We start from the raw sequence: 26,794 nt of genomic DNA on the forward strand, positions 1-26,794 counted from the left end.
CAGCAAAGAGAGTTACTTTGCCAAAGGTAATACTCCGTTCTTGGGGCATCCCACATCCAATGACTAGCTGATGGGGGCTTTAAAGCCCCGACTTCAGGACAACTCGGAACAGCCTTCCCAGCTCCACAGCTCCCATCAGCTATGTTCAGGGCTGAACTGCCCTGCAGGCCAACTCTGTCCTCTGCCCAGTGCTACTTGCCTCCCTCCCTCACAACGTTAATTCCAATAACGCACTCCAGTGAAGTCCCTACAAGCAAATCCCTGTCTCCGAGTCTGTTTCCTATGGCCTTGACCTGCAACTCGCACACAGGTAACTAACTCAGTAACTAACGAGCAGCAGAGCTTGGCTCTCATGCCCATCTGTCCTCACGCATACCATGCTGTCTCCTGCAGAGGCACGGGAGAGTGAGAGGCATATTTACATAATTTGGTACTTGTAGATCAGAAGCGGCAGCTGAGGAGGAAGCTGCAGGGTAGTAAAATTCATAAAGGATGTAAGCCTGGGCAGTGACGCTGGTTTCTTTCAGTCTACACCTGACATACTCTTATTTTTTCCATGCTTCCAAATGCTTTGATTTCTAGAAACTTCACACTGTGAATGAACCAGTCACAAGAGGGAGGAGGATTCACTGTGGTGTTTTTCATATTGGGGAAATGGAAGACGCAAAATGGTCTTCAGCGAGCCCAGGGGCCAGGTCTGCATGCATTCCTCTTCACCCGACACCCCCTGTTCTCCACAGCCTGGGCAAGTGTCTTATGTTCACTCACGTACTATGATGCCCAGACCTACCACAGAATAGTTCAATCAGATATGTGTCCATGGACCTAGGCGTTTTTTATTTTTAAAAGCTCTCCAGGTCACACTATTATACACCCAATGTAAAAATCACTGGCCTAGAAAGAAGAAAGAAATACAGAAGAAGATGAGGGAAATGCTCTTCCATTTTACTGATAAAATCATTTTGAAAGACAGAGGAAAAATAGGCTTATTCACTAGATAAAAAATTGAAAATAAGCACGTCTGCAGAGCTTACGCAATAATTTGCTGAAAAGGTACAAATTTTAAAAGCAGACCTCGAAAAATCTCTGACATAATTTCAATAAACACAAAAGCTTCCTAAATGAAAAATAAACCTGTTTCACATGACAGGACCCTCTGTGGGATCTGTAATTGTTTCATCTATAATAGAGCAGGTGCAAGGAATAAGAGGACCATCTTCTGGCTCAGGTGACCTAAGAAGAGCGAAGACATGTTTTCTTCTCTAAAACAAAATATCATTTAAAAATAAAGGAGGAAAATGTAGTCCCTTCGGAGCCTTCTTAACACCCACTGCAGCCAATGACTTCAACATCCTGCCTTGGTACCACTAACAATCTTGACTGCAATGTTTAATGCCCTAAGGATAAAAATTTACATAAACAAATGTAATAAAATTAGTAAAGCTATGGGGAGGAAAAAGAGAAAAAGGGAGAAAGAGAGTAAAGTGGAAGGATGGGCACCATCAGAACAAAGTCAATAACTAGTTGACGCAAGAGTGAGGCATCCTAGAGTAGCTCTCACCTGGGAGACGCTGGAAAGGCAGCATTGGTTTTCCTGGGAAGGACTGGCCAGGGCTGTGTGTGTGTTTGTTTACAGGTTGTTCTGGTATTAACAGGAGGACTCCACCAGTTCTACCTAAGGAGAGGGGGCTGCATCCCAGTGGTAAGGTACAGGCAAGGCAGGAGGAGTAACACCATCACTTAAAACTGATTTTTGCAAAATTCTATTTAGCTTTTAAACTGATGAAGTTCTATCCAATTTTAAAAATGTAATAATTTCTCTGAGTATTTTCCTAACAGCCACATTTATTTCATAGTATGACTCTTTGTCTCTTCTTCTCAAAGGAGTATCAAATATTAGAACTCTACTCTGCTATCCATTAATCCACAGAATTGGATTAACCCACAGAACTGGGATTCAAGAGGAAGAAATCAAGCCCTCCAGCGGCACAATCACAATCACTAAAGTGAGTCACAATAACAATGAAACCGATTCACATCTGTATTAAGCAACTTGACACAGGACAAGAGCCAGGGGACCAGTGGCTAGTGCCACGGAGACTGCTCCAATGCCAGACCACTGAGGCAATTAGGGCCTTCTCGGGACTTCAGTTTGTTCATCTACAAAATGCATTGAACTAGGAGGTCTTAAAGGCCCTTTCTAACCCTAAAACTCCCTCTATCCCTTCCAAATAAGGAGGGATGAACTATAATCATCCATCCAGATTCCTCGAACATACTGTCTACTCCAGGCCATGCACAAGACACTGGGGCTGAGTTTTAGGTGTGTGATAATGCCTTAGCTTAAACCAGTTTATAAAATCCATATGGGAATTGTATAGACGTGCCACCTTGGGAACGTCAGGAGTGCTTTAGAACAAGTTCAGAGTATGTATCCTCAGAAAACCCCAAAGATTTATTTTGTTAAGAGTCTTTTCTATAATTGCAAAATGTCTTTTCTGGTGGCTTGTGAAAAAAAGGCATTGAGACATTTATTTCGGGGCATTTGAGAGTGAGGATCTTTTTGCCTGTGTATACCAGCTCGCAATTTGGTTAAAATAACTCAACAGAAGTAATTAGCTTTTGATTTAAAAATTTATGTCAAGAACATACCCGAAGTATCTTTAAAGAGTATGTCAAAATAATATGCTACCTAAACACAACTGTCAGGAAAAGTGCCCTTATTTAAAAGGAAACATTATTAATAGTACTTATAATTTATCTGATATCCTATGTGCAAATTCAATTAGTATCACTTACAAATATACACACTAAGAAAACCTATTTGCTCTTTGCTTCCCTGAGATTTACAATGTTATATGTTCTCTCCATACTCTATCCTGTCACATTTAGATACATGGTTTAGATGTATTATTCTATTTCAATTTGAACTACCTGAAACTCCTTGCAGCAGTACTGTGATGATAATGATTTCCTGGTAGAAGCTTGGTGCGGAGGATATTAATACAGAGAAACATTCCTGGAGGGCATCGTTCGGGGTGGGTGTATTCACCCTTGTTTTCTATGTTGCTTCTATTAACTGAAATCTCCTTTGCTGTAGACAAAATTTTTTTTTTTTTAATTTTAAAAGAAGAGTGCCAACTGAATCTCCTTTTACATTACTTGTGATTAAAAAAGAGAAAAAAGAATATCACAACTGTACAGCCATGCATTGTCATATGTCAAATACAAAATGATCAGTAATCACTGAGGCTAGTTGATTCTGGACTGCAATACTGTGTGAAGTGGGACTATTTTAATCATGAGGAAGTTATGATAAAAAAGAATGTCGTGCAGGCTTGATCCAGTCTAACTTAAAACCCCACCACAACTGTACAACTGTTAAAGAATGTGGCTCCTCTATGCCTTTCTGTAACCTCACACTTCTTTGCTTTATTTTTGCAGTTCCGACTTTCATCCGCTCTGCTTCACATATTGGTTTATAGCTCTCTTATTCAAATAGCTAATAGTGAGAGCTAATATTTATTGAATGTAATTATGTGCCAGACACTGTGGTAAAAGGCCTTTAATTCTCCTAACAAACTTCTGTGGTAGGCATTATTGGCCTAATTTTATACAGGAGGAAACTATGATTTAACCGGGTAAGTGCTCTGCCCAGGCTTACACGGTAACATCACAGACTTGACTCTAGGTCTCACCAACAACAAAATCTGTCTTCTACCCATTCTGTCTGTACTACGCTGCCCCTACCCTGTGTCCTCCCACAAGAGATGAATGATCTGCAAGGTACTGGATTCTCACATCCCCTCATATGAAAATCCAACCACTAGAAAGGCAAAATGTACATTCAAAGTTATTGAATTGTCAAGATTTTGTTCCTGATCCTTCTTTGTCCTTTGACTGCCATCCTCAATCAGTTGTTAATTCTCAATATTCCACCTCGATGCCCACCAGCTCTGCCATTTTGTCTCCACTTTGTCCACTTCTGCCCTGAATAAGGATTTCATTCTTTCTCACATACGTTATCAGCTTAGCAACTTACAGTTTACAAAAAACGTGCACTCTTAACTGGTCTCCCCCCTCTTCAAAATCTCTACCACATAACATTACATGATTGTCATGTGCAACTTACTAAAACACAATGATATTGCTCTTCAGCTCCAGATCAGGGATGGCTCCCGACAACTTTCCACATTACAGATCAGCTTAGCATTTAACGTCTTCAGTGGTGTGAGCTCACTGACTGCAATGTGCACCATAACCATACATGCTATCATGAAATTAAAAGAAACCTATATAATATTAAGATGTCTAGGCATTCCAATTTTGAAGGGTAAAATGTGAAAAAAATGCAAATTATTATTGATAGAATGTGCTAGTTTTTGCTTCTTATCTCCTATTTTCTACTTCTAATTCTCCCATATTCTTCTTCTTTTCTACATCCCCCTTCTGCCCTGGAATGCAATAGGCTTTGCAAAGAAAAAACACACTGCCGAAAGCTTTCTACAATCAAATCCATCAGACTCAATACCAAAATTATCCATATTTTGCATTTATCTAACATGAAAATCAAGGAAGCCAAATAAAAGTGAAAAGAGCACATGAAGCATTGAATATTATATGTTGCTCAAAGAAACATGATGACAACAGCTTCGATAAATGACAGCATTTTGTTTAGGACTGCCACTGCATGTGTTTTCTCCAGAACATCTTTTAAGATGATCTTATTCTTATTTTCTGTACAAAATCAAGTCCATTACAATCACACTGAGTGATAGTATACTTTGGTGATAAGTACAGTGTGATGAGATGTTGTAAGCAATTTATAGTTACCACCATTAACAAAAAAACCTTATCTAATCTCGGAGCTCCAGTCTACAGACTGGACTGTAATAACACTGTTTTATAGGCTTTTAATACAGTGAAAAATGTTTCTAGTTTGTAATGAAATGGAAATAAATGTATTCACTGGAATTTCTCCTATGTTTATTTATGTAGAAGAAATGTCTCATAAACTTTGTGGTACGGAAACTGAGACATCCAACCTTCCTCATAAACACTCAAGTTATAAAGGATAATCACTAACTCCCCCGCACAAATAAAAGAGAGACACGAGGAGCTGGAGGCTGCATGGAGGAAGGGGGAAGGAAAAGATACGGAACTCTTCAAGGTGGGGTCTCAGAGGAGGATAGCCAAGGATGGAATGTCAGATGAAGGTCTGTTAAGTGGAATGCTGTATGGCAATCTCATGGCCTCACTTAACTTTAACTACGATTTTTTTAAATGTTGCCAAATGCTTGGTGTAATTGGTTTTCCTACGGAAATTAGTAGAGAGCTGAGTTTTGAAGAAGGCCAAACAGAATCTATCTGCATGGATGAGAGGGCAGCTGGGAACTGGGTAACAATGGAAATAAGGAAAAGTGGTCTTCTGTCGTCGGCTGCTCTAGAGGCGAGAGTGCTACGACATCACAATACAACTCTGCAGCCATGTGAGGAAAAACACCTGCAAAACATATTATTCTAGAATACAATATTATTTGTACCTTAGAAAGAAGATATACATATTTTCCCATCTGCATTTCTTTGTAATATAAGGCAAGAAAATTAAAACATAAAATGGCCAACACACAGCCCTAGGGAGGAATACCGCCTGCTTTTTTACCTAGAAGCTCCTCTGACCAGGATGACAGGGAGCTTTTCAAGGCGTGGGTATTTGATACTTTACATTTGTCCTCAACAGACACTGACCTCCTTTGAGCCCTAGAGGGTACATGAATTCAGTCGTCTGGAGTATAGAAACCAGAAGACTCCCCTTTTCCATTTTTTCTTCTCTCTTCCAAATTCTCTAAGATATGTTCCATATGTTTTGCCACTCTTGAGAAAAGGCTGGCTGCAGCAGCCATTCTGGAGCTCCACGGAGTGCGGCTAGAACTTAGGAGAGCCATTTCTTACTGCATAGAATGTCAGCCTCAGGGCCACTTAAGAAAAATATCTAACACGCCGTCGCAAAATAAATAGTTAATGTTGTTTTCAAAATTCAATATCCAAGTACCATATAAACAAATTACCATAATGAACAGAGAAATGTTATTTAGTCAAATGCCATTTAATTAAAAGCCAGAGATATCAATTTAAAGTAAAGGCCAAGAGAAACAGATGAAAGATGAGGACCATTAGAGAATATATACAACTATTAGGGCAGAAGGAATCCGAACCAGTCGAGTTGTATTTGTTTTGCCAATAATTCTGTCATATTCTAAACAAATTATAAAACTAGTGACAGAATTTGTTGGACAGAGTCCCAGAGAGAACATTAAATTATTATTATATATTATATCATTTAACATGGCTCCTAAGAATTCCAGTGGAATGTCTGGCATCAGTCCAAATAGCCAGTGACTAACAGTGGACAGGAAAACATGGTCCGAGAACAGGATGCTTGGGACCAGGACTTAGCGCCACTGCTTCTTATCTATGGATATGACTTTCTTTCTGTCTCAAGTTTCTCACATACAGAAGTTAACCAGTGATGACAATGTTTCCCCACCCTCAGGAAGTTTTTGTAAGATTCAAGAGAGAGAATGTCACAGAACATGGCTTACAAACGACAAAATACTAAATAAGGAGTTTTTAGTGTTAGTACTGTTTGATTAAGAGCACCACATAAAGAGGACAGAGTCTTAGACCCAACTATTTTACTATTTTGTATGTACATCTGTATGCAAAAAGCTGACTGATTATATGTGTAATGCTGAAATATACACATATACATACATGCATATGCATATACACACAACATACATGTCTATATACATACATGTACACTCAGAGATATTTTGTTTCAAATGGAGCTAGGCACAGAGACTAAAAGAAGTGTTCCTAATTTTTATATTAGCTCCTTCTTAAAACATTGTACAGATTTACAGGATCATTGCTTCATAAGCAAGAATATTAATGGAATCTTTAAACATATTTTTCATGTTTCTGAAAGCCCTTTTGGAAACAGATTTTCTTCTGTTCAAGGTGTCTAAATAATGAACTATTACATATACAGTGACTCATAGTATGTACTTCATAATTTAGTGGGTTCATTTTGAACCAATCAATTACCTGTCATAAACAGTCCATAACAATAGCTTTTGTACAAAGACTACAAAGATTACTTAATGCAATATTTTTAAAAAGTATTTCTCACTCCATGGGTGAACAAGAAAAGGGAATTAAGAAGACAGAAAAAAATAAAAATCAGTGTATTGTAGAGTACTTTTTTTTACCTTCACTCCCAAAGAGTCATGTTAATGACCAAATGTAAAAGTCAACTCTTCTTCAGGGAGTCATCAAATCCTACATGTTTCACCATCAACCAGGTCAATAAGTTGTTTTTTTCACCTATTTTCTATGTTTAGGAATTTGAGTGTTTCCTTAACGAAGATGTCCACGTGTATATCCCTCAGGCAGCTTCAAATTCAGCAATTTCCTATCTTGAGCCAGAAACACTGGATTCATCATTCACTGCACAGCACTTACTATGTGGAAGGTACCTTTCCTGATACTGTAGAGACAACAGTGATCAAGATAGACAGCCCCTCTTCCCTCCTTCTGTATCCCTTTCAACATTCTCAACTCCACATTTAACTGTTAAACGTCTCCTAACTACTCCACTTTCCAAATAACTGTTATCCATCTTATCCTTCTAATCCTCCTTCCCATGATCATGTTTCAGTCCCCATCATCTCTTATCTGGGAATACTTAACCATCACTGAATTGACTTTCTGCCTCCAGTCTTGCCCTCTTCATTTAAAAGGCTTTGACCCTAGCAGAGCTGGCCTTTCTGAAATTTAAGGAGGCTCAAAACCATCTCCTAAACGTACCAAAAGACAAACAAACAAAAACAAAAAGTTTCTTAGCAAGTATATTAAATTCTTATGATGTGGCTCTTGATTCACGGCTGCTGCCTCTGCTCTTCTTTTGTCCTACTCTTTGGCCATCTGAATCACTTACAGACTCTGAACAAATTGTATTTTCTCACATCTCCATGCCTTTGTATAAATTACTTCTTTGGGAGAAGAATATCTTATCTCTTCTCCCATATAGTTCAGGGATTGCTTTTTCATCCTTCAAGGCTCAGCTGAAATACCTCCTCTTTAAACACTTGCCTGATCTCCCCAAGCTGATTTTGGTGCTGTTTCCTTCATCTCCCATTGTACACTTACAAAATCCACTGTAAGACAATACAAATTATTTGTAAGTTTCCTCACTATATTGTGGCCTACAGAAAGGATAAGAACCTACTTTTGTATATTTCTATCCCAGTACACAGCCACATGGGTGTATAGTCCATGTACTTCATAAATATTTGATCAAAGAGTAACTTAGTTCATGTCTTGAAAAATATTCATGACGATATGAATTCTTATAGGACCACTACATACCATGAATTTCTTCTTTCTTATACTTCCTTAACCCCTAAGTTTGGTTTTCAACCAGGCAAACTGTCTCAGCTACATGTAAAATCTAAACTTGGGTAGAGAAAACTGTTTAGGGTAGATTCTTTTATTGAAAATTTGACTCTCACTAACGAGCTAACCATCTGGGAACTTCCATCTTAGTGAATGCAGGTATAACTCTGCTTCTCTTTCTTCCCATTAAGGACACATACAAATAGTATTTGCTATGCTCTTCTCTGGATTACACAGATGTCTGGTAAGTGGCATCATGAGAAAGGCCTTTCTGGTCAGTGAGGTAGTGAGTTCAAGAGGCTGTGAGCCACTAGAAATTCAAACATTTGTACTAGTTGAGCAGATCTGCAGATGGCCCCTATAAGCTCTGAACTGAATTGTCTGTAAATACACCCGCTCATACCACACAGCATGGTTTATAGATACCAAAATGAACTTTACACATAATGTGACAGATAGGGTTTCTCCTTCCTCCCTCCCTCCCTTCCTCTCTTTCTTTCTTTCCTTCTACCTCCTCTCTCCTTCCCTCTTTCTTTTTTAATTTCAGATTTTGTGTGTGTTATTTAGAATAAGCAGATTAGACAAAGCACTCCAAAGCCAGCTATTTTAGTGTTGATGACCCCAAGTGGTTTCCTGTGTTTAAGTCTTGAACCAGTAATACAGAATTTGCTGTGTGGTCTAGTAGAATAGCTCTAATAGAAACTTCCACTTGGTTCAAAGATTTTTGAGGGGCAAGAACCATGTGTGTTAGTGCTGCTTGGTAAATGTTTACTGAAATAACCACCAGTCAGATGCCCATTTTAGCCCAACCACTGCACCCAACCAGCCAAAACCCAGACAGTTTAACTTTAATACACTGTTCATTTGATGAACCTGGATCAATTTCTAATTAGAAAAGCCTGTTTTCAACATGTTCAAATGAAGGAGAGTTCAGTAAAAAACTGAAAAAACAAAAATGCTTATGGCTAACATCTGCCTTTCTTCTTGCTTAATATTTTAAGGCAAGATTTCAGTGCTTTTATTTTACAAAGATCCATCCTGCTAAAAAGAAAATGTGATTTACTCCTCTCCATTCTTCACACTAACTGGTTACTTCTTTGCCTTGAATTTCACCAACTTACTCAGAAAATATATTACCCGTATAGCTACCAAGCGCACAGTCCTAATAGTCTCAGTCTACTTAGGAACTGTAGTTTCTTAGCTTTATATTCATCTATGTAATACATTTTAAAAATACTTACATCAGACCATCTACTCAGTGCTGACAATGCAAAAATGAAAGACACAGATCCTCCCTCAAAGAGCTCATGGAAGAGAAGAGCCAGCCCAGTAAGCAGGCAATTGGCGCTCCACCTTATTATATTGTTGTGCTGGCCTTCATATATCTGGACAGTCCATCCAGTCTTTCATGGTATAGAATTCAAAACTAAAACAGCTCTAATTTCATTCTTCTTCTACCTGCACCCTGATCACTTAGCCCAAATCTCCTGAAATCTAGACTAACAATTCCTTAAAATGTGTTACTTGTATTTGACAACTACTCTCCATGCTCATGCCTATAAGAAAACTTCCATCATACCTTGTAGAATGGATGGCAAATACTCTGTAAATTCTGGTTAAATTACATTGAACTGATACCAAAATCCCCTGTATCAGCAGCAGCAGCAGCAGCAGCAGCTGTGGCAGCAACAAGGGCAGCAAAAGAAACAACAATGCAAAATAGCTGATAACAACCTCCCGAAATCAAAGTTTCAGTAATCTTCCTCCGACCTATAAGTATCTAAATGTATGATGCATAATTCAATGAAGTTGAAATATTAGTTAAATGAAATATCTTGCAAGAAAAACTCTTTCTTTCTGAATATTCATATATATATATGCATAGACATACATATATATCAAATTTCTACTAAAATTAAAAATACATAATTTTTGATAAAAATTTTCTAAGTATTTCATGTATGACTTTCAACCTGCGTGTATCAATCAATGTTACTTATGATACTGATCCTTAATTTGTTTTGGTAAAAACACATAAAAATGTGACAGTCTTGTGTCGGAAATAATGGATTTTCATTGATGAGCATAAAACCAAGGAAATTATCTGACCCAGAGAGTTATCAATTCTGAAAACTATCCTTTTACAATACCAGTTTGAACAAGAACCCAATCCTTTCACAGACATTATATTAAAATATCCAATTAAACATTTTCAGTCAAGATTTACGGTTTGCTATGCAGAGGTGGATTTACTACGAAGCTAATGCAACTTAAGATCTAGGGCCCCACACTTGCCAAGGCCATTTCCAGAACGAAGGAACTGGGAGGAGTCGGTAAGCTTAGCAATGTAATCAGAATTTTTTTGTAAAATGTTCAAAAGCAATTTTTATATTTTTTCTTATGAAGCTTTGGAACCAACAAAACTCATATCTTTCCACTTATCACTTTTTTCAACAAAGGTATGCTCCCAAAATGTCATATGTCATAGCAAATGTTTAGTTTTAAAAGTACTCCCTCATAGATCTCTATTATGCAATCAGATACATTCACTGAAGAAACACAAGGTATATGTGTGAACCATCACAGTGACAATTTCAGTACTGCCAATTCATGTTATACCCATATTAACAGGCAGCTTTAACTCAGATTAACGACCACCATTTACTTTATGCCAGGTAATATCTCTGGGCCTAGGGAACCAAAGATTCTGCATGCCAATGTAAGAAAAACACGTAATTGCAATGAACACGACAATTATTTATAACACGTTTTAAAGTGAATGTTCAGTATCTTACTAAAATAAGTTGCTTAAAAAAATTCTGTTGCTATATTTATGAAACATTTCATTTCTTATATTTAAAAGTTTAATTTTGCTCTAATTTTTTTTATTTCCTTGTGTGGAAAATAATTCCCCTTCTAAATCAAAATACTTTACAATCATAATTTTCAGGTTTTTTGTTATTTAGATAATATCAAAATCAGAATAAAATTAATAAATACTCGCTCCATGATGTATACAATGAACTCTAATGCCACTAGGAAAATGATACATATTAAGTTCCCTAAACACCATTAGATATTTTTTCATTAAGTCTTAGTGTTATTTTTTCAAGGATTTCAAGTTTTCTCCTGTATTTTATATAATGTCTTCTGCATTGGGCAGAGCTGTCTTTCAAGGCTGGCTAAGAATTTATTGTCAATGCATTGTCTACAAATAAGTATTCTGGATTTTAGAGAATGTGGTTCTTAAATGACCATCATTTGCCTCAACAATGACACAATGAATTTCATGCTATTATTTTAACCAGACATATTTTTAGTAAATTGCATTGAAAACAGAAAATAATCTTCCCTACCAGATTGTCAGCATATTTTAAGGAAATGATCTAGTTTTCATGCTGTCTTTATAGAGAACTATATGTTATATTTGTCCCCTTGGTCTGAGAATTACCAAGTATGTATATTTTTACATGACATATATTATAGAACACATATACTCATTTTGTACACATCATGGTTCTCTGATAATCAGTTTCATAAAATTATGTTAGATACAACATACTGGATTTAGTAAATCATAGTTTACATGTATTGCTTTGCAAGTGGATTGTTGCAATAAATTAACCAAACCAGTTAACTGAGGGTCAATCCAAAAGCCATTAATTAAACTGTAGTCGCTGCAAATATCATAAAAGAACACAGTTCCATTTTCTTATCATCTATTTATTTCTCCACCTGTCTACTGAATACCTTGTTGCAGAAGGGACTTATGATGGTTTCAAAGGACACTAAATACAATGAAATGGCATAAATGCACAGTAAGGGCAACATCAGGATAATTAATGTGGCAACACAAAAAGGACTGAGTAATAAGAGGGAGTCAAAAGATGCCGCCAGAACTTCTTGACAAGTTGGACAACAAATTAAGTTCTAAACACTCTGGCAGCTTATTGCACCACCTCTACAGCAGATATAGAGATGTGTTTCCTAGGACTTATTTTCTTATAGTATATTTGAGCTGCACTCCATTGTCATGACATCAAAGAGCACTTCACTAGCAAGAAATAAACAGCAGGTGAGATAATCTGACTCCCCCTTCCTCTCTGCTCTCATATGCTGCTCAGTCCAAACTAGCCACCATGGCCCTTTTTATTTCTTCAAACATATCAGCTGCTCCCTCTCACCTAACAGTCTCTGTCTGCTGGCTCTGTTTCCTCTGCTTGGCATTTACTTTCCCCAGGTGTCTACTACATTCATTCTGCACCTCTCATTGAACTTTGTAAAAATATCACTTTCAGAGGAGCTGACCACCCTTTTAAAAATTATAACCTCTCCATTGACACTCTTTATTTTCATTCCCTTAAGTATTTGTCTCTATATGATTTGTCAGCATCTGTCACACTCTTTATTTCCATTTATTTGATTTTGCCTGTGCCCCCCAGTAGAATATAAGCTCCATCATATTCTTGGTGTCTTTCTCTATCTTCAGTTTCAGCTGTTATCACCACTCCCTAACTGGTTCCGCTCAGGATTCACCAAAAAAGCTAAGACTGATAAAATACATCAGGCATGTGTCAACACTCTTTGCAAAGTTTAAGTCAGTGATCCTCAAGATGTTTTCTTCAGCCCATTCAGGTCCTGTTCAGGGCCATGAAGAGATGAGTTAAAATTTCCATAGCAATTTCTCTATCACCAAATTTTCCATAGAAACCCTTTGCATCACTATGGGTTAGTACCAGTACCTGACTAAATTTGGTACTCATAAACTGAAGTTAGGATGCAATTATCATTTATAGACTCGAACTCAAAATTCTACAAGAAACATGGTTGCCATGAAACAGTGGAGTGGTTTTGCCAACCTCTTATATCATACATGTACACGCACTGAATTGAAAATACCATTTTTAGAAAGGATGCTGTATTATCAGTGATGTTTTGAGCTTTACAGAATTTTCAACTGCTGCAATTCTTGCTTTGTAATTATCTTACTGTTAATTTGTCTTCATTATCAATTTATTTTTCCTCTGGTTTATTTATTTGAGAGGATTAGTTGCCTAATAACTGAATGTTAAAGTATTCACGCATTGTGGTCCAAAATATGACTCATGCATGTCCTCTTGGCTAAAGTAGATACAGCAGATCTTCATTATTCCCAGATTCCATGTTTGTGAATTCACCTACTTGTTAACATGTGTTTGTTCATGGTCATTTGTGGACATGAGCAGAGCAGCAAAATATTTGAGTCTCCTGGTTTGCCCATTCCCAATTACAGCTAAATATGGCATCACTCTGCCTTCTTGTTTCAACTCCCATACTGTAAACAAGTGCCCGTTTTGCAGTCTATTTAGTGCCACATTTTTGTATTTTTGTGCTGCTTTCTTGGTGCTTTTGCCTTTTAAAATGGCCCCCAAGTGTAGTGCTGAAGTGCAGTCTTGTGTTCCTGGGCACAAGAAGGCTATTATGTGCCTTAGGGAAGAGAAAATATGTGTGTTAGTTAAGCTTAGCTAAGGCACGAGTTATAGTGCTCTTGGCTGTGAGTTCGATGTTAATGATCAACACTACATATTTTACATAAGGTGTCTTTAAACAGAAACACACAGAAAACAAGGTTCTGTGGTGATCAGTTGACAGAAACGTTGTGACCAGAGGCTCACAAGAACCTACGCCTGTATTCCCCACACGAGCAATGATTCAGTATTTGCTTAAATAATGAGAATCAACTGTATGTAACCAGCCATCCAACAGAAAATTTTGCTCCACTTTAAAGCCTTTGTCACTCCTAAATTCTAATTCTACCTACAAGTAGAAATCAACCAGTATGGTAGTTAGCAGGGTCCTTTGCCCTATTAAGATAGGAGCAATCCCTTTCAAGTGTCAGACAGATATAAGACGTGGCAGAGGAAGGGTAAGGAAAAGAAGGATCAGAGAAAAGAGGAGACAATGTGGGAAGGTAAATGTAAAAAGGGTTTCAATTGCACATATTCTGTTTTGTATTCCTGCTTTCTGATAACATTGCCTTTTAAAATGTCTAAAAGGTTGACTTGCAAACACAAAACTATTTTTTCTCAAGAGAAATAGCTCTAAATTTGTACCAAGAAACCACATTCAAATCTATAAAATGCTTATGGTAAAAATAGTTATTGTATGCACATTTGCATATATTTGCATGATATTCATGGGTATGGTCAGATTATATTCATGCTATTTTAGAGAAAAATTTAAATGTTAATCTGCTTTCTTATTTAAATCACTGTTTCTCTTCTCAATTATTTTTTTATTTTCTACTAACTGGTTGACATAAAATTCAGCACATCTAAAATACATAACGAAAGGTTGACAGGACCAATCAAAGTAAAAGCACTAAGCACAACCACCAAATCTTTCTGAGGATTTGGTGTCAACTCTCTGATAAAATGACAATGGTGTAGCCATGAGAGAGAACTGAATTCAAGCTTGGCAGATGTTCCTTCTAAAACACGGAAAGAAGCTGTCAATTCTTCCCATTCTATCATCATCTTGGGCAGTTACATATTTGTATTTTATTGCTCTACTGACTTCCCAAAAGTATTGGTTAGGCTCATATGTGACTCAAGTTGAAACCAGTGCCGCTGAATTAGCATCAGAGATTTGGGGAGGAAAATCCTCTTAGTGACTTCTCTGCCAAAGACCAGGATTAGTAGCAAGGCAATTAAGGGTACAAAATTTAAGGGTGAACTCACTCTCAGTTTTAGGCAACTGCTAACCCTGCCCTCGTGTTTCTGTGAGAGCAAGAGCCTTCCTAAGGGTAAGACACCTAGTGCACAAGATTTATAGAGATGTTCACTCTCATTTGTGCAAGTTCTGATGGCAGAAAACAATGAAGGATAGCATGCATCCCTGGGAATAAAAATAAACCAGTTTTCTCTGTGCAGTTTTTCTTGTTTTGGTTTTGTAACTTAGCACAACCCGTTCATATAATTCTGTGTGAGTTCAGAATAATGTGCATTTGAATCAGCCCAGCACCAGTTCTTGATAAAAATAGTGATGATAGCGACTTAGGTATACTTGGCATTTTGTTGTAGATCAGCATAAAGTAAACACTAAGGAAGAGTCATCGACTCCCTGAAAAATACAGATTAAATTCACTAGATGGCTGATGACACCTCTCAATGAGATATGATCAAAGCTGAAACAAACATGAGTACAGAATTTAGTTTCTCTAAGGAGACATTGTTACAAAACCAACAAAGGGGACTCGTAGGATTGTTATGTACATTTATTTTTTAATATACTATGGTATACTCATGTACCATATTTTTAGACACCTTTTTTAAATTGAATAAAATTTCTACTTCGGTGGTGTGTGGGAGCAGGGTATGAATTTTCATTAGAATGCTCACTTCATATATGGCAGGGGATAAAAGAGAAAGAAAATTACCCCAGTTATGGCCTCAATCTTTAGTGGAGTGTTTGTGAAACCAGGACATGTATTCTCTCTGCTCAACTAAATGCTTCTATTTGGATGGATAAACCATAAATTTAGTCATTTGAATGGGTAAATTTGCTCCAGGCTGAAGAGTTTTTCTTCTCACCTATAGGCTAGCCTCACTGCAGAGATCACAGAAGAAGCCTCCTATGAGCTTTTGGGCATTCATTTTTATCTAGAAACTTTGAGGCTTTTCAAGCTAAAATGTACAGAATTTGCCCTAAAACTCATGTGGCTTTCATTCAGATATAGTCAACTGACATGTTTATTTTTGTACATAAAGAAATGCTTATCTTAGCTACAGAAGCATTTCTTCAGCTTTATATTGTAGAATTGCATTTCAGGAAGTCCCTCATCCTTTGTATCACATATCCTTTGGCAATTTATTTCAGCATCTTGCCTTTCATTTTATTTATTTTTTTAAAAAAGGGAAAAGTAACCTCTATCTTTCTTTTTCCCTCTTTTTATTTAAATTACACTCGACAACACCTGTCTATCTGAACTGATCCCTTTGCAATGGCAACTCCTAGAAGCTTAGCAATATTTCCCAATATGAACTCTCTATGCCTCTCCTTCTGTATGTTAGTAAGGCTAACAGGATTGCAAATGTTTGGTTTCTCTTTATTTACCTTTCCAAAGACATGAAGGAAAAAATACCTGTTTACACAAATATTCAAATTATATCAAGATGTTCAATAGTTTTTTTCTCTCAAAACATCAGAATTTCATTACTCCACAAATGTTATACAAACAGTATTAATTCTCAATACTTAAGCTAGAGATGTCTAAATGCTACCATTTTTGGAACTAAAATGAATTAATCAAACTCAGTTTCTCAATTTCGAACTCAATGGAGTATAGGATCGATAAACCCTAGCAATAGGTTTGAGCCAAACTTCAGACTAAATGAAGTTCTGACCTGAGATATGATCTTAGAAAAAACAAAGAAAATTAACTGAGAGATTAACAAGCAATCCCATTTATCTGGTTCCATTGAGCATCACTTTTCTTCAGTAAAATCCTAATGGCACTGGAATCTCTTGTCTCTTGGGAAACTCTCAAAGATGTCATTGGCTTTCTAGATTTGGAAAGTATTTGAGAGTAAAACGTGCGTGCGCGTGTGTGTGTGTGTATGTGTGTGTCTGTGTGTGTGTGTCCTGCTCTTTCTTGAAATGTGTGGATTGAAAAGCTGTCCTATGTAATTTTAATTCTGATTTGATCCTGAATATATAAAATTTAAAATAGCAGCCAAGTCCTGGAAGTGTTTTTATGGTATAGATCAAAGCATTACTCATTAATAATTACCAAAAGAGATTGTCCAAGTATTACTCATCAAGAACTACCCAAAAAAGTGTATGTGTTGCAAATTCTATTCCTACACTAATACTTCATAAATATAACTAGTAACTGCTCTTCCCATCAAAAATAACTTTTATTTAAGGTTTAATACTTTGTACATTTCAAAGCACTTTAACAGATGCTATCTGTCAGAGGTCCTGATTCCAACTTTGTGACCCAGGGAGATCTGGCATTACCCTTTCTTTGTGATAGATGGGAGAACAAGGAAAGATAACTTAAAGGACTTGGCTGTGGTTACAAAGTACGCCAATGTGATGAATCTTGCTTCGGTTTATCCTTGTTTTCTCCTCAGACTATAGGTTCTTTTAAAAATATGCTTTAAAGAGAAAACACCTGACTCAAGTCAATTATAGAAAGTAGCGATTAAATGCAAAGTAAAATATATATCGTTATGATTAATAATAACAGCTAACCCTTAAGGAATGCTTTCTATGTATCAAACATGAAGTACTTTACATATACTGTTTTCCTTAGTTCTAACAATCGTGTTATATAAGGCATAATATTAATAATAATATCAGGCATATTATTAAACTCATTTTACAGAGATTAAGCTGCCGGAAGCTGAGTAATTTCCAAATAAGTGGCAATGCTGAGATTCACACTCAAATCTCCTTGATTTATAAACCCGATTTATGAGTTAGGATTTAAAACTAGCAAATCACCCTCTCAACATTGGCACTGGCATAATCTATCAATTCATTACCAGTGTATTAGGTAACATATCCAAAGATGATCATGTAACCTGCAAATTACGGGATAATTTCCAACTACCTATGAGAAAACAAAACAAAACAAAAAGCTTCCATCTTACTTTTCTAAAGCCCGTACTTGTTGAGTCTAATCCCTATTTCCTTCTATCTTCTACATGTTTCTTATCAGAAAACCAACTGAGGGTATTACATAATGATAAAGGGGTCAATACAATAAGAGGATATAACATTTGTGAATATTTATATATCCAACATAGGAGCACCTAAACATATAAAGAAAATATTAACAGACCTAAAGGGATAAATAGACAACAATGCAACCATAGTAGGGGACTTTAATACCCAGCTTACATCAATAGATAGATCATCCAGATAGAAAATCAGAAAGGAAACATTGACCTCAATCAACACGTTAGACCAGATGGACTTAACAGATATATACAGAATATTCCATCGAAAAGCAACAGAATACATATTCTTCTCAAGTGCACATGGAACATTCTCCAGGATGGATCATATGTTAGGCCACAAACCAAGTCTTAATAACTTTAAGAAGAGTGAAATCATATCAAGCATCTTTTCTGACCACAACGGTATAAAACTAGAAATCAATTACAAGAAGAAAACTGGAAAAATCACGAATATGTGGAGATTAAACAACATCATACTGAACAACCAGTAGATCAAAGAAGAAATCAAAAGAGAAATCAAAAAATGCCTTGAGACAAATGGAAATGGAAATACAACATACCAAAGCTTATGGGATGCAGCAAAAGAAGATCTCAGAGGGAACTTCATAACGATAAATGCCTACATCAAGAAACAAGAACAATCTCAAGTAAACAACCTAACTACACCTCAAGGAACTGGAAAAAGAAGAATAAACAAAGCCCACAGTTAGCAGAAGGAAAGAAATAACAATGATCAGAGTGGAAATAAATGAAATAGAGACTAAAAGGACAACAGAAAAGATCAATGAAACTAAGAGCTGGTTCTTCGAAAAGAGAACAAATTTGACTAACCTTTAGCTAGACTCACCAAGAAAATGAGAGGATTCAAATAAATAAAAATCAGAAATGAAAGCAGAGACATTACAACTGATACCACAGAAATACAAAGGATCATAAGAGACTACTATGAACAATTATACACCAACAAATCAGACAAATTAGAAGCAGCAGCTAGGGGCCGGCTCCGTGGCCGAGCGGTTAAGTTCGCGTGCTCCGCTGCGGCGGCCCAGGGTTCGGATCCTGGGCGAGGACACGGCATCGCTCGTCAGGCCACATTGAGGCGGAGTCCCACATCCCACAGCTAGAAAGACCCGCAACTAAGATATTCAACTATGTACAGGGCGGGTTGGGAAGATAATGCAGGAAAAAAAAAAAGAAAAAAGGAAGACTGGCAACAGTTGTTAGCTCAGATGCCAATCTTTAAAAAAAAAAAAAAGCAGCAGCAGCTAAATTTCTAGAAACATACAACCTACCAAGACTGAATCATTATGAATTAGAAAATCTGACTAGACCGTTTACTAACAAGGAGATGGAATCAGTAATCAAAAACTTCCAAACAAACCAAAGTCCAGGACCAGACGGCTTCATTGGTAAATTCTACCAAATACTCAAACAAGAATTAATACTAATCCTTCTCAAATTCTTCCCAAAAAAGAAGAGGAGGGAGCACTTCCAAACTCATCTAATGAGGCCAGCATCACCTTGACAACAAAACCAAACAAGGACACAAAAGAAAATTATAGGCCAATATCCCCATAAACATAGGCAGAAATCTCCTCAACAAAATATTAGCAAACCAAATTCAACAATACATTAAAAGGATCATACACCTTGATTAAGTGAGATTTATTACAGGGATACAAGTATGGTTCAACATCTGCAAATCAATCAATGTGATACACCACACTAAAATGAAGTATAAAAATCACATGATCATCTCAATAGATGCAGAAAAAGCATTTGACAAAATTTAACCTCCTATTTTATGATAAAAACTCTCAACACAGTGGGTATACAGGGAACATACCTCAATATAATAAAGGCCATATATGACAAGCCCACAGCTAGCACTATACTCAATGGTGAAAAGCTGAAAGCTTTTCCTCTAAGAGCAGGAACAAGACAAAGATGCCCACTCACCACTTTTATTCAAAGTAGTATTGGAAGTCCTAGCCAGAGCAACTAGGCAAGAGGAAGGCACCAGAATTGGAAAGGAAGAAGTGAAACTGTCACTATTTGCAGATTACATGATATTATATATAGAAAACCTTAAAAACTACATCAAAAAACTGTTAGAATAAACAAATTCAGTGAAGCCGTAGGATACAAAATCAATATATAAAAATCTGTTACTTTTCTATACACAAATAGCGAACTATCAGAAAGAAAAATTAAGAAAATCCCATTTCCAATTGAATCAAAAAGAATAAAATACCTAGGAATAAATTTAATCAAGGAGGTGAAAGGCTTGTACACTGAAAACTATAATACATTAATGAAAGAAATTGAAGAAGTCTAAAGAAATGGAGGGCCTGCCCGGTGGCGCAGGGGTTAAGTTCGCGCGTTCCACTTTGGTGGCCCGAGGTTCACCTGTTTGGATCCCAGGTGTGGACATGGCACTGCTCATCAAGCCACACTGTGGTAGACATCCCACATATAAAGGAGAGGAAGAGAGGCACGGATGTTAGCTCAGGGCCCGTCTTCCTCAGCAAAAAGAGGAAGATTGGCAGCAGATGTTAGCTCAGGGCTAATCTTCCTCAAAAAAAAAAAAAGAAAAGAAATGCAAAGATCTTCTGTGCTTATGGATTGGAAGAATACTGTTAAAATGTCCCTACTACCCAAAGCAACCCCTGTCAAAACTTCAATGCATTTTTTCCACAGAAATAGAACAATCCTAAAATTTGTACGGAACCACAAAAGACCCCAAATAGCCAAAGCAACCTTGAGAAAGAAGAATAAAGCAGGAGGCATCAAGCTTCCTGATTTCTAACTGTATTACAGAGCTATAGTAATCAAAATAGTATGTTATTGGTGTAAAAACAGACTCATAGATGAATAGAACAGAATAGAGAGCCCAGAAATAAACCCACGCATATATGACCAATTAATTTATGACAAAGGAGCTAAGAATATACAATGGGGAAATGACGGTCTCTTCAATAAATGGTGCTGAGAAAACTGGACAGCCACATGCGAGTGAATGAAACTGGACTACTATCTCACACCATACACAAAAACTAACTCAAAATAGATTAAAGATTGAATGTAAGACCCAAAACTATAAAACTCCCAGAAGAAAACATAGGCGGAAGCTTCATGCATTGGCCTTGGAGATGATTTTTGGATCTGAAACCAAAAGCAAAGGCAACAAAAGCAAAATTAAACAAGTGGGACTATTTCAAACTGAAAAGCTTCTGCACAGCAAAGGAACTCATCAACAAAATAAAAAGACAACCTTCTGAATGGGAGAAGGTATTTGCAAATCATATATCTGATAAAGGATTAATATTCAAAATATATACAGAACTCAACAGCAAAAGGAAAAATAACAACCTGATTGAAAAATGGGCAGAAGATCTGAATAGGCATTTTTCCAAAGAAGACATATAGATGGCCAATAAGTACATGAAAAGGTACTTGACATCACTAATTATCAGAGAAATGCAAATGAAAACCACAATAAGATGTCACCTCACATCTATCAGAATGGCTATTATCAAAAAGACAAATTAATAACAAGTGTTGGTGAGGATGTGTAGAAAAGGGAACCCTTGTAATGGGAATGTAAACTGGTGTAGCCACTATGGAAAACAGCACGGAGGTTCCTCAAAAATTTACCATATGACCCAGCTAATTCACTTCAAGGTATTTATTCAAAGAAAGTGAAAACACTAACTTGAAAAGATGTACGTACCCTCATGTCCTCTGCAGCATTACTTACAATTGCCAAGATACGGAAACAACCTAAGTATCCATCAATGGAATGGAGAAAGAAAATGTGGTGCATGTATATATATGTATACACACACACATATACATACAGTGGAATATTATTCAGCCATAAAAAAGAAAATCATGCCATTTGTGACAGCATGCATGGCAATTGAGGGCATTATGCTCAGTGAAATTAGTCAGACAGTAAAAGATAAATACCAGATGATCTCACTTATACATGGAATCTTACCCTCCACTCCCCTCAAAAAACAAGCTCATAGATACAGAAACAGATTGGTGGTTGCCAGAGTCAAGGGTAGGAAGTGGGTGAAATGAGTGACGGAGGTCAAAAGGCACACACTGCCAGTTATAAAATAAATAAGTCCTGGGGATGTAGTGTACAGCATGGTGACTACAGTTAGTAACACTGGATTGCATATTTGAAAGTTGTTAAGTGAGTAGATCTTAAAAGTTCTCATCACAGGAAAAACACATTTGTAACTCTGTATGGTGACTTGTTAACTAGATTTATTATCGTACTCATTTTGCAATATATAAAAATACTGAATCATCATGTTTTATACCTGAAACTAATATGTTGTATGTCAGTTATACCTCAATAAAAAAAGAAAACCAACTATCCTCTTGTTTGTATTGAACATTCCAGGCAGTTCCAAAATAACCTATCTCCTTCCCCCACCTCTTTTCCCTTTCTTTATTTCCTTCTGCTTGGTTTACGGCAGATTTCAAAATAGGGCCAGGGCCGTCATAGGAATTACAGGGATGGTAAGGTCCACGATCCCCGGTCATCATGGTGGATGACTACCAGTCAAGTCCAGGCCTCCCTGTCTCCTGGGCCCCACATCTTTCCAGTAGACTAGACTGTCCCCTGGAAATGCTCCAGGAAATGGCCGTTGCTTTAGACACTCTCAGTGACAGTCTTGAGGAAATCGTGCTCAGTTGGATGCATGAGATTCAGCAACACGTGGAAAATCCAGCGTCCTGGCCCCATAGCTGTGCAAGGTATCACCAGTGCAATAGCTGTCTCGCTGCCTGGAGGAGAGAGCAGACAATTCAAGGAAAAAGGGTGTTTTAACCTGTAAAACCAAAGGAGAATGCTGAGACACCTGAAGAGCAGGGTAAGAGGAAGCAAATATTGGCAGCCCGTGCAGGCTGTTTGCAGAGTTTCTATGGAAGAAGAGATACTAAGCTCCTCATTTAACATTTTCCTGAGGAAAACAACATTTGAAGAGACTGATTTTAGCTTTCTTAGTTAATATTGAATTTTATTATAGCTTCCTTTTAGCATATTCACTAGCGATTTTATGATTACATATATTTAGTCTTAAACGCTAATTGTTTTTCTTACATTTGTTTTCCTCATGACATGATAATGTTAATAATAGTAATAGCTAACGCAATCATGGTTTGTATTTGTGACAGAATTCATATCAAGGGAAATAAAAATGTTGGCTTTTATTTTTTTGAATTGACAGAGTCAGTTATAAATTATGAGCTTTAATCCCATTCGTCATATTTCAGGACATCGAGAAACCAGCTAAGTATGAGAATAGTTCAGAAATCACGTCATAAACGAAATACTTGAGTTGAAGAGCTACTTAATCCTTCCAAGTATGTATTTTAAATGGGGGTGGGAGGAGTGTAAAATAGCTGCCTTCAAAGACTTTAACAGCTAAACGTATTTCAACATCTTAAAAATAAGAGTTGTCCTAAAGCTCAACATCCTCGCACCCCACCACTCAGGGCCTCACAGTTTCGTGAGCCTCTCCTGCATTCAATCACCACCCGTCGAGTGCGAACGGGCTCTCTGCGTGGAGTGGAGGGAGCTCTTTCCTCACAAAGCTTTCTCACTTTTGGAAATACACTCTTTCCCTTTTACACTTCATTATATGCTTTCACGCCACTGCATCTTTCTTTTGATGCTTACAACAGCCTTGTGAGGTTAGTATCATTGTTCCTGTTTTGTAAGTAAATGAAATGAGAAAGAAAGTTATCTGCTCGAAGTCACATCACTCGTAAGTAGTGGAGCCAGCACTCAAACCCAGCGCATGTGACTCTGAAATGTGTGTTTCCACCACAATTCCTGCCCCAACTAAGAAACAGACCTGAGGCTGCCTGATCACCCATCAGGGATATTGTACAAAGAATTCCTGAACTCAGAAAGACACTAGACTAAATGAGCTTGAAAGGCCCAAGCACATCTAATATTAAAAACTAAAATAAAAACAAGAATATATTATTTTTCCTTTTGATGAAAATATTTTATATTAATATTTTGATTTCAATATTAAGCATACATGTAATTTGAAAAAAAATGTCATGTGCATCATGTGCCCAAAATTACATAAAATGCTTTATTTTTTTGCTAAATTCCAAGGGAGGTCATTGCTTGGAAAAATACTAAAAAGAGCTACTGAGCAACACTTGAAGCCTCTGCAGTAGCTTGAACTCCTCCTTAAAGCTTCCATCTCTCCCACACATCCCTTAGCTCTGGGTAGAAAGTTAAAAAAGAAGTGCTGGGAAAAACTAGACTTTATAAGTGCGCCCAGTGTTTACAGAGAAATCAAATTTAAACATAAGTCAGAGACCATAGACAGTGTGATGAGAAGAGCACTGAAAAAAATATATATTACAAGATGTTAATCATTTGAATATTAATTCCCTATGTTTTTTAACATAAATTCTACCGTGAAATCTTAAGTGGATCTGAAACCAAATGCACTGCATCCTCTGACCTTAACCCCGAATCCTCGCTCATTTGTATATATTTTCCATTGTCAGTGGTACTCACGTTTCCAACCAATGATCTAATCAATGAGAATAACATCTTGTCTCAGATCATTACACGCCACAACTGCTCTCCCGAATTCACTGAACACAGCTGTGCCGTAGGTAAAACTCTATTTGCTGGTGTTTTAATGATCAACCAAAAAGATAACTTATCCTTTGCAATAAACCTTGTAATTTTAATTTCAATGTCAAGCTTTACAATACTATCCCATCATTTGATACCAATCTTTGTAAAAAGGGCTCTTCCAAGGTTGTGTGTCTGCTCTACAATTCAAGTTACTTTTATTTTAGACACGGCTCAGTCTTTCCTTATATATTCCATGTAGGATTTTAGCATTACAAATAAGCTCTCACTATGTGCTATAGCCATGTGATATTTCTCATCTACTTCTTTTGCAATCATTTTTCACTGTTGATGGCATCACTTTTCTTAGATATAATTACATTGAATCCCAATGACTAGTTCAATATCTGCTTCTCCTGAATAAGCAAAATTAGTTAGCCACCTAAATTCAGCTCTGTTATGATTCAGTTGAGAAAATTATATAAACAGTCTCAGGGATAGAGTGGATGTGAGATACAGAACTGAGTTTCTCAGATATGCTATGAAAAAGAAAATGCATACTTACTTCTTCTGCATTTCAAAGAACCAAGTGCAGAATGTGTAATCTCTTACTCTCCACACATATTCTGCTCCAATGTGGACACTTAAATGACTCACAAATCAGAAGAATCTAATTTAAGCACGGTTTGACTAATTTCACTACTGATTATCACAAATCTTTCAAACCCACATCTGTTGAGCATTATGTATGTGTTGTCCAAATCTTGATTGTGTGTTTTCAGTTAAATACCTTAAAACATGTCAGCATTTTAACTAAGAAGATAAGTAAATATTCTAAGGGAAGCATTCTTATCAGATAATTGTGCACTGTTTACACACAAAACTTGCTGGAATGATGTTAATCATTTTGGTTCTTGTAATTACCATTCCTGTAACACAGCCCCATCTTGAGAAATCACTCCTCTGCATTTATCTTACAGAAGACAAGGATTCTAGCTTAACTTGAAATGTAGATGGCCTCACCATACTGTCTCGGTTTTTTTCTCCCATATCTTTTGGGCTCTATCTTTTTCGTTTGTATGGTGACAGGACAGAAGAGAATTCCCAGGCTCTTAGCCCGAGAAGACTTAAAGAGATGTTCTTCCTTGGTTGAGTCCAACATGAGTATTTTCCTGGCCATTTCCTTTGCTTTAGCTGTTATTTACTGGAACGTGTTCAGACCTTCCCTTATATTGAAATGTTAAGCTATGAGATGCAAAAGCAAGCTAAGCTGACTTTTAAGCCTATCTTGGTCCAGGCCAACCTATGGCATGATCCTTGGGCCCACATCAGTTCACTGAAGTACTGCATTGCAGTCTAGGGCCGACTAGTTACAAATGTTCTTTATCTTTCTTATAACCCCTTCTGAGAGGGGCTAATGGTCATTCCACTTGTTTGCAAGTACACTTTTATCGATTAAAACTGAAGTATATTGTATATTTCCTACACCAAAAACTGGAATTTTTATAGGATGAGATCTTTTTTTTAACTTGAATAAAAGTCCTAAATATTTTCTTTCCAGACTCTCAATAGTTTGTTATTTTTTCACACCCTATTCTGAAAATTTCTGTTCTAGGATTCAATTCTAGTATTTCTGTTCCCTGGCTAAATACCATTTTAATCTCTCCATTATTACCATTGCTTATTATTCTAACTATATTCAGTTTCAAGATTTGTTAAATTTTAGGAAGTAGTTTGAAATTATTGAGAGCCCTGTAAATGTATCTATTCTTCCTCGAATACATGCCATTTAAGGCAAAGGTTTCAAAAACATATGTTAAAAGGGCTTGACAATAATGCAACTAAGCCTGATACTTTGCAGGCAAACAAAATATTTTCATAGACATAAAGCATCTTAACATTTTTCCAGAATTTTGCTTTCCAGAATTGATGTAAGCATCCAGATTTGCTTTCTAACTCTTCTAAATTACAGCTCTAA

At 36.8% G+C, this 26,794-nt stretch overlaps 1 protein-coding gene and 1 long non-coding RNA gene across 5 annotated transcripts in view; one reads left to right on the plus strand and one right to left on the minus strand.

Annotated features, from left to right (window-relative positions):
* Positions 1–1,936, plus strand: part of LOC124244495 (uncharacterized) — a 173,707-nt gene extending 171,771 nt beyond the window's left edge. For all 4 annotated transcript variants that reach the window (XR_006890027.1, XR_006890029.1, XR_006890028.1 and 1 more), the window contains one exon: positions 1,885–1,936. This is a non-coding gene — a long non-coding RNA (uncharacterized LOC124244495). The remainder of the gene's footprint in view (positions 1–1,884) is intronic.
* Positions 1–26,794, minus strand: part of CDH7 (cadherin 7) — a 122,087-nt gene that overhangs the window by 75,852 nt on the left and 19,441 nt on the right. The gene's annotated exons all lie outside the window — the stretch shown is intronic.

Source organism: Equus quagga, chromosome 9 (assembly GCF_021613505.1).
Source record: "Equus quagga isolate Etosha38 chromosome 9, UCLA_HA_Equagga_1.0, whole genome shotgun sequence".
Lineage (NCBI taxonomy): Eukaryota > Metazoa > Chordata > Mammalia > Perissodactyla > Equidae > Equus > Equus quagga.